At 45.7% G+C, this 14002-nt stretch overlaps 1 protein-coding gene across 15 annotated transcripts in view; it reads right to left on the reverse strand.

Moving 5' to 3' along the window:
- LOC120101725 (uncharacterized) overlaps window positions 1–14002 on the reverse strand; it is a 98037-nt gene that overhangs the window by 83797 nt on the left and 238 nt on the right. Inside the window, exon 1 of one of the 15 annotated variants that reach the window (XR_015684672.1) lies at window positions 3703–3957. The exons of 13 other annotated variants lie outside the window; for them this stretch is intronic. The gene's annotated coding sequence lies outside the window, so the exon portion shown is untranslated. Of the gene's footprint in view, window positions 1–3702; window positions 3958–14002 lie in introns of those variants that run through there. One more of the 15 variants, XR_015684674.1, reaches the window with a different exon arrangement.

Consider the following 14002-nt stretch of genomic DNA (forward strand, 5'->3'; position numbering starts at 1 on the left):
TCCAGTAAATGTGCCTAAGTGCAGACAGTCAATTAAATATGACAAGGCAGAAAGTTGCTTTTGACTTTGCTAGCTCTAGATTTTAAAAGCCATATATTAGTATCTCTGATACTTAAAAGAACAAGTACAGAAGGTAGAACATAAGAAGCTGGACAGAAAGCATGCATGTAACTTGGCTGGACTTGAAAGTAACAAAGACAAGATAGCCATCTGTTTACATAATATGATTCTCGAAGCCCTTTTAAAATCTGGAAAATGGCCTGATGGCATGTCTGCCTAGGTTTATCTGAAATTACTTTTTCCAAAATAATAGCTTTATTCATTTTTCCATATTTGTGCATAGCAGGAGGAGGAGGAGGAGGAGGAGGAGGAGGAGGAGAAGAAGGAGGAGGAGAAGAAGAAGAAGAAGAGGGAGAAGAAGAAGAAGAGGAAGAAGAAGAAGAAGAAGAAGAAGAAGAAGAAGAAGAAGAAGAAGAAGAAGAAGAAGAAGAAGAAGAAGAAGAAGAAAAGAAACCAAAGAAGATGAAGAGGAGGAGGGGGGGGGAAGGGGGAGGAAGAGGAGGGGGAGGGGGGAGGAGGAGGAGGAAGAGAAAAAGAAAAGGAGGAGGAGGAAGAGGAGGAGGAGGAGGAAGAGGAGGAGAAGGAGGAGGAGGAAGACAAGGGCATGCTCACTCAACTTTCCAGCAATTCCAAACAGAAGCAAGAGTGGTTCCCTAAACAGCAAAGCCTCAGAGAGTCCCTTCACAACAAGCTGAGTGGAGTAATAAGAGGTCCATTTCACAAATGCAGAACTGGATGGTTCTTTCTGTCATGTGGCAGAAGTATTTAGTTTGCTCTTTCATAAAAGTCAAATAGGAATACTTTCCAAAGATGGTTTTTATTGGAAGGCACAAGGTAGAGACTAGATGGGACCAAGTTAAGCATGGTTCTTATACACCCCTCTAAAACCATCCATTCGTTTCAATAAGGATGAACTCCCTGTACCCAGCTCTTGGAAATGCCACCACTAATACTCATCCAGGGTAGGGTGCATTCTAGATATGGAGCCAGACAAAAGACCCTGTATCCTGAAGATTCCCAGAACTTTCCACAGCATTTAAATGCCTTTCAAGTGGCCCTGCACCCAAAGAATTGAAAAGTAAATGAATTTTTACTGATAGCATACTATTGCTGTAGAGAAATTTCCTGGATCTCACTATAGAATGCAAGAGAGCTCAGACATGAAATGCTCGATAATTTATTCTAGTCTAACAATGTCCAAGCTGTTCAAGAAAAAAAATTAACCATAAAGAGTATGTGAAAAAAAATCTGTAAAACGATGTTTAACATGTGATCCATCAAGTGTTGTTTTCATCAAATTCTTAGAAAGTCTTTATTACTTAACAGTAACAGCTATGTATTCCGGACTGAGAGCGTGACTGGGTATCAGAGTATATGTTCGATATACTAAGCCTGGTGTGCAGCCTTAGTACCTCAAAGTGAATGGCCAAACATCCAGAACCTATATATCCTTAACGTATTTCTTCTCTCACATTACTGAACACAAGAGCAGGAGACACCAAGGAGAGAGCAGGTTTCTTCTAAGGAAAATGAAAACAGTTACTCCGTTAGATAGCTCTGGTAGTGACAACTTTACAGTCATCCTCTTTTTAAAAGCACTTAATTTATTTCCCCAGACGGGAGCCAGGTGTTGTTTCACAGCTGACTCCAAGCTGCCTGAGCAGCACTTGTATCAGACTCGTGACTACACTGTGATACCCGTGAAAAATCTACTTGCATGTTACAAGTACCTCAGTCCTCTTCCCAGCAATTCTGCAAGACAGAGGTACGGATTCGCAGCCCTAAGGAAGATATCTTGGCTCTCTGATAAGCTGGGTGTGTTTGAGGGTGTTGAGTTGAAGGGAACCCTGGTTCTCTGCAAAAATCTCCACGTCTCATCTCAAGCATCTCAGGTTCAAAGAACTATGGAGCCCAGCACAGGCAAGTGTTTTGCTCTGGGACTTAACACACCCTCTACACTTTTCAAATGGTTCCTAGGGGCTATAGATCAGCTCATGAGCACGAGGACCTCTGTATAGATAGTATGTGTATTTATGAAGTCGTAGGATATTGGCAGAAGCCCACTTACGCCCTCTGCTTTTCTGGGAACTCAGGGGAAAGGAAAAAACAACAGGAGACACACAGTTGTCCTCTCTACTTCGAAAAAGAAATAAGCATGTATTTCAATAATTTAATGACATTGTGCTAATGAAGAATTGCCACCTTGACTTTGCAGTGGATTCAAGATAGATTCAAACAGCAAATACTGAGGTGAAGTGTCTTCACAGTTGGAGTTCTTTTTCCTCTCCACTAAATAAGTAAATACATGTGGGAAAGCCAGCAAAGGGTGAGGGCAGGCCACTCAATATTATGCTTGACATCACATGGAGTAATTTCACATTTAAGAAGGATACTTGGTTTCAGAATTGCAGCTGTCTGGCCTAACTAAAATGTCTGCTCTCCCAAAGAAGATCGGGATTGATGACACATTCGACATAGTTTTTTTTTTAGGTCAAGTAAAGAGAGTTTTTAGAATTATATGTTCTGACTTGGGTGGGATTAAATAAGGACGATTTCAGTGTCCATTTTTCATTCTATCATGTTTATACATTTTCCCCCTATTTTTGCTGTGCTGTGGCTCCGTGTGGGTGTACAGATGGTAACATTCTCATACTGGGCACCCCAAGAAGGTCACATGCTTTGCATCAGTGGCAATTAGTTCCCTTTCTAAAATGGAAAATGTCATTAAGTTCTTGAATAATTCAAGAGTGGTGGTCACAATACAGTGTCCCTTTTGGGGGTCTTTATGGTGCAAATGACAAAACAAGCCAATGCTATCAGTAAGAGTAGATCTGAAGTTTACAATGTAGCTCTATTTAGTGTGACAGGAAAATTAAATTACAGGAGGCACTCATTCATTGTCACCCGTTAACAGGCTTGGGAAAATTGTGGATCCCCGGGGGCAAATCACTGACAACATAGGAGGGATCTGAAAATATTTCATTTTAATTGGCTGCTGTTTCCTTTGCCTGGCTTAGAAGACAACACACAGGCTATCAGCTCAGCGATCTGCGCAACTCTCTCTGGAAAAAGGAATCTCCCTAAGTGGGACTTACGGGGGGTCTGCAAGGAGCCTCGGGGCTGTCTTCTGGGTGCAGTGGCACTATTCTGCACCGATGGTTCCTGAAAAAGAACTAGACTGGCAGGTTTCAAGTTAAACCTGGCTTCCACTTGCTGCCCATAGCAGGACAGGAACTATCATCCTGTTATGGGGTTGGGGGTGGGGAGTGTCCTATAAACCACTGGGATAGGCAGGACACACAAGTCTTCCTCTCCAGAGGGGAGAAAAAGTCAGATTGCCATTTGAGACCCTGGCCTAGAGCCAAGGCTGCTTGGGCCCAGACTGTGCAGACAAGTGTCGAAAAGGCAAAATGAAGATCCTCAGAAGTCACCAAATCTCTCTCTCTCTCTCTCTCTCTCTCTCTCTCTCTCTCTCTCTCTCTCTCTCTCTCTCTCTCTCTCTCTCTCTCTCTCTCTCTCTCTCTCTCTCTCACACACACACACACACACACACACACACACACACACACACCGTAGCACAGCCTGACCACTGTGAGGGTCCTCCGAACTCTCAGCTAGAACCCCCAAGTTGGACATGCCTACCTTGGTCTTGCTCACACTTGGCCCAAGGCTGTCTCTGAATTCTGCTGACCTTGGCATCTGAAGTAAAGAGATACAAGACCCAGAGACCCAAAGACATAGGGGAGGGGTGGGAGAGAAGCAGTGTTGTGCCCACTGTGGGGGCAGTGGAGTAGGTCCGGTGTCTCCAGGCTAGCTATCAGGTTGTCTAGGGTGGGATCCCCACATTCTAGAACTTGGATCACGGGCCCAAAGGTCACCTCGCTCACCTGCCGCGTCCTGGTTTGTCTAGCTCTTCTATTTACCCCTCCCCCATACTTGGCGGGTTTTTCTCTTTCCGTTTGGCCCTGCAGAGTCCCACTATGGGTTGTGAGAGCAGAGGGAGAGAAGCGTTACACCTGGGCCCGCTGACTCTCAGACACGTTGGCTCAGCTCTGCAGCTAGCGGTCCGCGAGATGGGAACAACTGGGCGGCTCCGTTCGGCCAGTGCACCGGCGCAGTTTCCGAGTCCTGGCTCGCGGCAGTGCTTCGAACCCTTTGCGCGGCTTTTAAAGCCCGGGTCCCCAGCATCCCGCCATGCGCCTAGAACACACGCGGTCAGCTCAGTTTAGCTAAGGTCGAAGTGGGAATCGGGGATGCTGAAGGAGGCTTGATTTTAGGGACGCGTGGCTAAACGAGGGCAATTTGATATTTAAGAAAAGAGATGTTGTGGAAGTGATTTGTTGTAATGGTGGATGGTGTGTAACTCAGCATGAACATTATTTCCTGGTAAAACTAAAGAATGAGTCGATGGAAATGGGAGACAACATTAGGAGGACAATTTAGACACTGTCTTTTTTTTTTTTTTTTGGCTTTTTGTTTTTTGTTTTTTTGGGGGGAGGGGGAGGGTTGGTTTTTTTGGTTTTTTTATTTAATAGTGCTTCCATGCAGTAAGCAAACACTGGAGCTCCTGGGTACTATAATTCCAAAGGCAATTTTCTCTGCTTTTAATTTGATTTGCATTTTTCAACTCTGATAATATTCAATTTCATGGCTGAATACACATGTAAACACCAATAGGTTGTGGAGTTCTTTTTGCCGCTTGCAGCAAACAGAACTTCTGCCACTTGTCTCAGTGTCATGGGACTTTACTGCATGAGTTTAAAAATATCACTAAATTTCCCCTAAATTATTTTGCAAAGCGTAGCCTGGCCTTGCCTGGGCTTCTGGAGTGGTGGGCTAGTAAATAAAGGTGAGTCCTGTGGATCAGTACAGCAAAGATTCGAGGGGAAAGCCGGCTCACAGTGCGGAAGAGAAGGGAGGTGGAAAAGAAAACGAATCTTCCTCCCATAGATAACATTTGTGGTTTTGTTGAGAAACATTTCGATGCTGTACCGGAGTTTTCTAAACAATCTAAAAGTAACAAATAAACCCGCTGCCTCCAGCAATGTCTTACTGTAGCTTTCTAGCCCTAGAAAGACAAGTGTTAAGAAATAGTTCTAAAAAGCTTTGCAAGAATGGTTTAGTTCCCATCATGGACCTGTTTGGTCAAACATGCAGTTAAGAAAACAACATAAAATGAAGCAGCATCGTGATTCGTTTTATTCCTACCAAACGTACCTAGTGCGGCCAGCAACACAGAGAATAGAATGTGACAAGTGGCCGTGACAGTGCCATCAAACGCCAGTGTGAAGGCAGCCAAGCCTTTCTTCTCTGTATGCCTCAGGATATGCTACCCTCCAGACACCATGAGAAGAAATAGTTGAGAACTGTCAAACATTCGGATAGATTGACACAAAATGTTAAAATTCCAAATGCGGTTTTGTAACTTCTTTGAAAACCATACTTCAAAAAGAAAAGAGCAAAGAAACTCGATGTGTTGGTTTTTCCCGGGGCTACTTTAAATTTTTTTTAAATTGTTTTTATCAGAAGCTACTCTTCTATTTTTCTAAACACAATATGTTGCTTTTATTTTATTACAGTCTTGGGGATTGAACCCAGGACCTTCCCCATGCTAGGCAAGCACTCTACTAGCTTAGCTACATCCTAAGCCTCCTCATCATTCATTTCTTCGTGTGTGTGTGTGTGTGTGTGTGTGTGTGTGTGTGTGTGTGTGTGTCCATTGCTGTGGAATATACCATGCAGTCAAACTGCTTCTAGTTTAAATTCTAGGAATCTAGAAGTTGAAAATGTTATTTTACTTTTATTGTTAACTAGTTATTTCATGAGCAATGTTAACTTTTTAAAAAACTAGGATTTTTATCGTCCTGGGAAGAACTGATTTAAAACTGATGAGACTTGAAGGTGCTTTTGGTATGGCTAACTGATTATGCCAACCCATGAATATAGTTGAGGTGATCTAATTTGAAAAATATCGTTTATCCTGTGGATGGAGGCTAGATAAATATGAAAAAATCCATTTTTTTATTATGCCTACCTTGAAGGAGAAAGCTTACAAATGTAATACAAACAAAAAAATACATCGTCCTTTCCAGGCTAACTGTGCATTACTGAGGGAAGCTCACACACGTAGTTTTCTGAAGCACAATTATTGAATTTTAAGTTATAATCCTTTAGGGCTTGCACTAAATTTTTATATTGCTCTGGTTGGCTGGCAATTAGATCTACTTTACACAAACAGATGGCAGTGTATACACCTCCCCAGCACAGTTCCTTCTGGCGAGCCTAAGGTAGAGCCGGAAGGACCGGCCCCACGACAACAGTGTCTATTCAGATACTTGCTGATAGCTGGCAATATTGAGCATCAAACCTCTCTCTCTTTTCCATTCTTAACTGAGGAGTAAGTGGGATCTTGTTAAGCATTAAAATGCAATGCACAGAGAGTGACGTTACAGGTTTTTTTTTTTTTTAATCTTCCCCACTTCCCAAATAATCTGATTGGAAGACCTGAGATTGGCTTGTTCAAATACAGTGGGGACTGTAGATGTGCCTCGTGCACACACACACACACACACCCAATTTTGTTCTGCAACAAGGTTATCAAAAGCCAAACCGAGAAAATTCTGTAGGGTCTAGGATCTGGGGATGGGATGGAGAGGAACCTAGAAATTCCTAGTGAGTATTTTAACCAGGAAAGGTCGCAGATTAGAAGGTGCAAAGTGGCATTTTCCTTTCAGACTGAGGGTCTTGTGAACCCCTAAGATGAAGGTTTACTACCCCTCAAGTGCCTGGCTGCTGGAAGGAGAGAGTTAACTAAATGTGATATAAAGTAAAGGGAGTGCGATCTAGACGTCCCTTCAAGAGGTAGGGGGAGAGTAAGGAGGGAGGGAGAAGAGAGAAGGGGAGGGAGGGGAGGAAGAAGGGAAGGAAGGAAGGGTAGAGAGGGGAGGAAAGGGGAAGAGAAAAGCGGGGACCAAGAGGGACAGGGAGGGAGAGGGAAGGAAAGAGATGGGACGTGGGGTGGCAGAGGGGAGGGAGATGAGTCCCAATGTCTTCCAGGGAGAAATTCTGTAGTTCCTGTTAGTTATACGCCCAGCCACAACAAAATCTAGACAGTGTTTTCTACTATTAGTGAGGGTTGGCTTGGGGTCTAGGGTTGATCTCCCTAAATGAGTCTGGTATTCTGATAACTACTAGTGAATACCTGAGCTCAGCTCCCTGCCCGAGATCACGCTGGATGTTAGAGAAGATAGGACTCAGCTTGTTCAAAGCTCTGGGAAGGGAGAGGCTTGAGGGGGATTTAATTACCTGCCTGGGTGAATCGAATGTCCTTTTAAAGCAAAGAAATCAAGAGAGATTGGCCTTTAATTGTCAAATTCTGCTAGTCAGAGAGGGGTGTTAATTAAAAAAAGTATAGCTTGGGTACCCTTCCCCCACTCGTCCACCCCACGATCAGTCCACAAATGGCATCTTTTCTGTTCGCAGTGTCTTCAGAAGGTTCCATTTACACTGATCGAATGTTCCCTTCTTAATCTATGACATCAGATCACCCATTTAGAGTGAGAAAGTATAGTTGATTGTAGACTCTGTTCTTCTCCAAAAGCTGTCCATGTCGTGTAAGGGCCTCCCGAAATGCCACAAGGAAAGAGAGGAAGACGTGGCAGTCAACATAGGGGGTCAAAAGCAGTGGAGGGAGAGATCCCCGTTTGGAGGAGTGAAAGCGTCACCCAGTTCCATCGTGTCCTCAGGTCTGGTGCAAGCAGGCTTTAAATCCTCACTATGAGGTATGCCCACATGCTGTGCAGTAGGATGCTACCTGCTGCTGGTTCCTTGCAGACAACAGGTCCTCACATTGCAGCATCACTTCTTCCCTCCATGTAGATGTAAGCTAGGCTAGGAGGCCAGCATCTTGGGGCTTGGGCTGGAAAGCAGGTGTTCACTAGATCTGCATTTGTTTGTAACTCCAGAGGAAGACAAGTGCTGTGGGGTCAGGGGTCTTGCTTCTCAGTCAGCTGGACAGAATACTAAAGACCCAATGTGGGTGACGCATAAAATATGCCTCTGTTGTCACCTGTGTCATCATGCCACCAGGTGCAGGTCAGGGGGAGGTCAGAAGCAAGAGTGACTTTGAACGGTCCTGGCCCCTGCTGTCAAAATCTCCTGGCAAAGAATAAGGCCAGCGGAGAAGCTGTACTTCTGAAATAATTTGCCAGTTTGGATTGTTTTTCACCCTCGTGCCTGCAAGTGGTCTCTGCCCCTGACATTTTCCTTTTCTCTGGCATTTTGTCTTTCTAATCACAATTCAAGAACCATCTATCTGGCTGCTGATTCTCTTGCTGTCACCTCCCTTCCTGCCTTAGCCGCTGTCCCAGAGTTTAGGTGCAAAGAAAACATAGCCCAGACCTGGTTGGCTTTGAAGGATCACATTCCTTTAACAACCCTGTTTTAAAACTACAAATAAGCATAACCTGGAACACTCCTATCCTAATCTCTACTAGGACAAATGGTAGCATCTTTGCTGTCCTGACCCACGGTCCCCAAGATTTATTTCTCATCCCTTCCAACCTTCTCCTGATACTTCGGACAACCTCTTGGAGACTCTGGTATTCTGGTAAAACAGGCTCTCTACTGCTTTGGATCTGGGGTGTCTCCTAGCATTGTGATGGTCTGGAGCTTTGGGAAGTTGAACGACTAGTGAGGTGAAATGCAAATCACCTGCCTAGTCAGAGATCTGAGAGACCAGTGCTGAGGAAGTTCCTGAACTCTAAATCCCAGGAGTGCTGTTACTCATAGATTCTGACTTCCAATCTGGGAGAGGACAACATATCACCGGGTGTGTGGCAAATGGGAAGCTCTGCTCAGTTGGGGCGGGACTGAATAGAGAGATAAAGAATCAAGAAGGGGGTGTCACGGTTTGGGCAGCCACAATCAGAAACAGGACAAAGGGGAGGGATTTCTGCCAAGGAATGGGCTTCATAGTCCTGGAAGGCGGCAAAATTTCTCAGCCACCAAGACATGGAAAGGAAACTACAATTTCTTTTAGTGTGTGGACTGCTCAGCGATGTAGATCGGAACAGCAGGAGAAGCAGAGAGCACTTGGTGAAGTCAGTCTTACTTTAGAATAAGCTTTAAAAGGTAATGTAAACACTCTTGAGCAGAACTGTATGTTGTTTTAGAAGATGAAGCACTAAATTATATTTCCTCTCTGCCCCATGCTGGAGGTGGAACCCAGAGCCTCGTGTAAGGCAAGCATTCTAATTGCTCAGCTATACCTTCTAACCCGACATTTTGATTTCTTCCTTAAGATGCTTCTTACCCCCATACAGAACTCCCTGTGGCCCAGGTCCTGCCCTGGCAGACACTTCACCCCCATTCCTTCATAGAAAATGTTATCTATTCCTTGGTTCTCTTCAATTCTCCACCCACCCTCCTCATGCCTCTGCTTCATCCTAGCCTTTCCCTCCAAACATCCCAAAATTATATTCTGTATTTTTAAAGACCACACATTTAACATTCATAATTTTAAATTAGGAAATCATTGCTTTCCTTCACAGAAGCAAACAATGGACAAGGGAACCCATTCTACAATTCTGTTTGAGTTGTAAGTGCAGATCATATTTCTAAGGAGCTAGCAAGTTCACAGTCACACAGACAATTCTACTTTGGTCTGGATAGCTCATGATCTATCAGCCCCCCAAAATCTCTGTGTATTCTTGAAGCTTTCTTATTGATTTCAGATAAACGAAACTGAAAAAACTGATTTACATATGGGAAATAACATGGTTCTAAACCATGTAAGTTGAACTTAAAAGCAACGCAAGGCAAGGCTCGTTCCAAAATTCTAGCGTAGGCAAAGAAGCCCTGGTGAACGATGAATTAAATCCAGACTTCTCCTTTACACAGATTTGAGTAGCTGACATTTCTCTTCCGGCTAAAAATGTGTTGCATCAAGAATACAGTGTTGCTGAAGTCCTTACCTAACCTTGCTGGAGGCATTTGGTAACTAGCAAAATGGAGTTAAACCCAGGCATGGAACTAACTTAATCTGTGGTGTTCCTTTTAGCACTCCTAGCTATGGGATGCCTTATCTAACAGTGAAATGAAACCCTCAAGTATGTATGCATGTGCTCGTGCACACAGACACACACACATACACATACATACATACATACACACACACACACACACACACACACACACACACACACACACACACCATAAACACACAGCAGGAGGGGTAGATTTTTAATGTGAATCCAGGTTGTGTTCATGTGGATGTCACAATGATGTCTCGGTGTTGAGAGGAACTGACTCTGAGTTAAAATTAAACAGGCCACTCTAAAGACAAGCTTGAAAAGCACCTCTGCTCTTTTCACCTGTCCAGAGAGACTCTCCTTGAAGAATTTGCAGGAAGATCTGGACTGGGCCCCAAGGGCACAGGGATGAGGGGGAGGAGAGTGGAGGCATCACTTCCAGTCTGGAGATAGGGACCAGGACAGAATTACAGCTTGTAAAATAAGCCTCCATCAGTCTCCCAGGAGACAGCCAGCTTCTACTTGGGTGTTCCCTGCTTGTTAGCCTCCGTCATAATTGGTCTTTCCTCCCATCCCACGTTGTTGGTTTTCTGTGTGTGGCTTTTGGTGTGAGCGTGTTAGGTCATCAACAAATACAATGAGAGGAGGGAGCTAGAGAGACACACATGATTGTTTTAAAGAAGAAAAGAAAAGGGATAAGAGAGTGGGCAGGAAGGCTGTGAACGGAATGGGGAAGATGCCCCAGGATTTAGGCTTCCAGGCAACCCCTGGAGTGACTGAGAGTATGGGAGTTTTGTAGAAAAGAGCCTAGACCCACTAGGAGCTAGAGCCCTACTGAGCTCTGTCAGGGACACATCAATTCCTTGCTATTTTTCTCTGCTCTGATATGGAGGTGCCTATCTAGAGCCGATGTTTCTCATATTATTTTTTTTAATCTTGTGCTGACATTTCTGTTTGGGGAGACAGAGCATGGGCAAGTGGAGAAAAAGTCCTCAAAAGCAGGCAGAAGCTCCCGAGTGGACCAGACACAAAGGGCTCTCCACCTTTCTCCTTCCACAGCAGATATTTTCCTCCATCCTGTGTCCTTCCCACACCCCATAGAGGAAAACCTGCCCTGGGGCGGTGAGATGATATTTAACAAAAAAGGAAGGAAGGAAGGAAGGGAGGAAGGAAGGGAGGGAGGGAGGGAGGGAGGGAAGGGGGGGAAGCAAACATTATTTCTAGTCTAGTCTAAGACCACTGCCGAGATAAATGCTTTCTTAGTCTAGGAAGGATAGATGGAGCTTTTTGCTCAAAGAGGGTGTGCAGAATAGGTCCTGAGCGTATGTCACCTTTCCTTACTGTCAAAAGTAAAATAACACAAAAACTTACTAGACCCAGCAAGTCAGTGACCAGAAAAAATTAAACCTAGTGGAAAACTTTTGGTGGCCTTTACCCTTGTCTTTCTTTCTTTCTTTCTTTCTTTCTTTCTTTCTTTCTTTCTTTCTTTCTTCCTTCCTTCCTTCCTTCCTTCCTTCCTTCCTTTCTTTCTTTCTTTCTTTCTTTCTTTCTTTCTTTCTTTCTTTCTTTCTTTCTTTCTTTCTTTCTTTCTTTTTTTAATTTCCATTTTACCAGAGTCCCCCTGGCTGGTCTTGGTTGCTATGGTACTGAAGTCAGGGCCAGATCATCCCTTCCTCAACAGACACTTCAGGTGTGAATCCTGCCACCACAAGGTGTTCCTTTGCCACCACAGTCTGGGAGGGGTAGAGTGGGTTATTATTTTGAGGGGTGCTGGTGTCTGCCCTGTGAAGCAGGACTTGAGGCCTGTGTGTAGATTGCTGCCAGACTGGCTGCAGAGCACCTATGGGTGCTCAATTGCTGGAGGAATAGGGGCATTCTTGGCACTCCCTTTGTCACATACCCGTTATTTTTCAGGGGGGAGAACAGGATCAGGCAGGGGGTCTGACCTAATGTTGTACCCCTGGCTCCTCCAGAGAGGGAGCCACCCTCATCGCCCCCGCCCCGGCTTACATACTTAGGGGAAGGAAAAAAAAGACACAGTGGCTTCTAGGTAACTCTAAGTACATCCAGGGACAAACGCCTTCCCCTATGCCCCATTAAACCTTAGCTCTCGCTCCACCCCCGCGCCCCACTTTCACATTAAAAGCCCCCCAAAGCACAACCGACTGCCTTCTCTGTATAAAGCGGGGAGGAGGAGGGTGATAAAGATCGGGCGTTTAAATTGGCCATTTGAAAGATTACATCTCTTAACCGAGGGTCTTTCTTTCAAAACTCTTCACTGAATTGAGGGGCCATGGCTAGTCCGCACCCGCTCTCAAAGGCCGGGCACCTTTTAATTCCGCGGTAGAGTGGGCTGGGCTAGGTGACCCGGCGCCATCAAAGGCTCGAGGGAAGGCCGTGGGGCGACACTCGTCTAATGACAAGTAATTGACGGATTCGAGGCCTTGCATTACCACCGGAATGGGGGGCATTAATTATTTAAAAACGATTAGCCTCGCCTTGCGTCCTGCATGCTTCCCACCTCGTTCCAAGAAGGCACCAGCCACACTAGGCAGAGCCTCAGCTTAGAGCGCTGCAGAGGCGTCCGAGTTGGCTTCCAGTGTCCGGAACATGGGCAAGCAGCCTGGGATACAAAGGCAGCACCAAAGGGTGTGCCTAGGCTCCACTTTCGAAGATGCCCTCATAGCATTGATCCAGAGGGCCGGCAGACCATTTCTGCATACTGGGTTCACCATCTGCAGATAGCAATGAAACCTGGAATGGATTCCAGTTAGGGTGACAAGGGAAACCCAACTAGAAGTGGGATTCTTCCAAAGCCCTGCATTTAAGGCAAAGACGTATGGAGAACGCGAGTTTAAGAAAGAATTGGCGGGACAGGTAGACAACAGTAAAGATAATGGCTGTTTTCTTTTTCTCCCCCCTCCACATCCACCCCACTGGTGAGCAGCGATTCCTGGGCTTTACTCTTACAAGTCAAATCGTCTATCGATGAGCCACATCTCTGTCCCCAAAGAGATCTTTTGTGAACCCTGTCCTCAGAAGAGTAGAGTACTGAATTTTCAGCAGGCTGCAGTGGAAGGTAGTGTGAGACGAGGTTGGCAACTTCCCGCAGGCAACGGAAAGAAGAGTCTAGACTGCCTTCCAAAGTCCTGTTCTACGACCCCTACACGCGCAAGTGCAACACTCCGCATCCTGCTCCTGAAACAAGGCGGCGCGACTGGGTTGTAATGGGAGTGGGAAGGTAGACGACCCCGCAGTACGCTTTGACTTAACCTCACGGGCCCAGCTCGTGATCCAGGTGGAACTTTACAGCATAAAAGCCAACGCCGCTTCTTGCGAACTAAAGTGACTCATCTTTTAGTAAAGGCGCTTTCCCTTCCCCTGCACGAGTTTTGAGCTGCCTTGATCTGCCGGGATCTGGGAAACAGCATTAGAACACACTCAGAGCTTTAAGCTCCCTGCACTCTGTGGCCTCCGCTCCTCCTTCTCCTCCGTATCCTCCCAGCTTCACGCACAAACCGGCGGTCCCCAACCCTAGATTGTGAGGCCAAGGACGCCCTGATGCTCCCCACCCCCACACTCTGCGCGAACCCCAGCTCTTATGAAACTAGCAGCCCACTGTTCGAATCTCCAGCCGGAGTGGCTGCAGGGACAAATCTGATTTCTCAACGCCTCCGGAAACCAAACTCCAAAACTGCTGGGAGTTCTAAACTCCCAGACTCCTCGTTCTTCTAAGTGGCGGTGCAGCCCTGAATCTTCCCACTCCCCTGCAAAAACACTATTTCCCGTCTTCCTGAGCTGGGTGGACCTCCCAATTCTCTCAGAGGCACTGGAGCTCGCTCAAGTGGGGGAGGGGAGGCCTGTGGACCCGAGTGGGGGGGGGCGGACTCTGTGCGGGGAGCCCGGGCGTG

Source organism: Rattus norvegicus, chromosome 3 (genome assembly GCF_021556685.1).
Source record: "Rattus norvegicus strain SHRSP/BbbUtx chromosome 3, alternate assembly SHRSP_T2T, whole genome shotgun sequence".
NCBI classification, from domain to species: domain Eukaryota; kingdom Metazoa; phylum Chordata; class Mammalia; order Rodentia; family Muridae; genus Rattus; species Rattus norvegicus.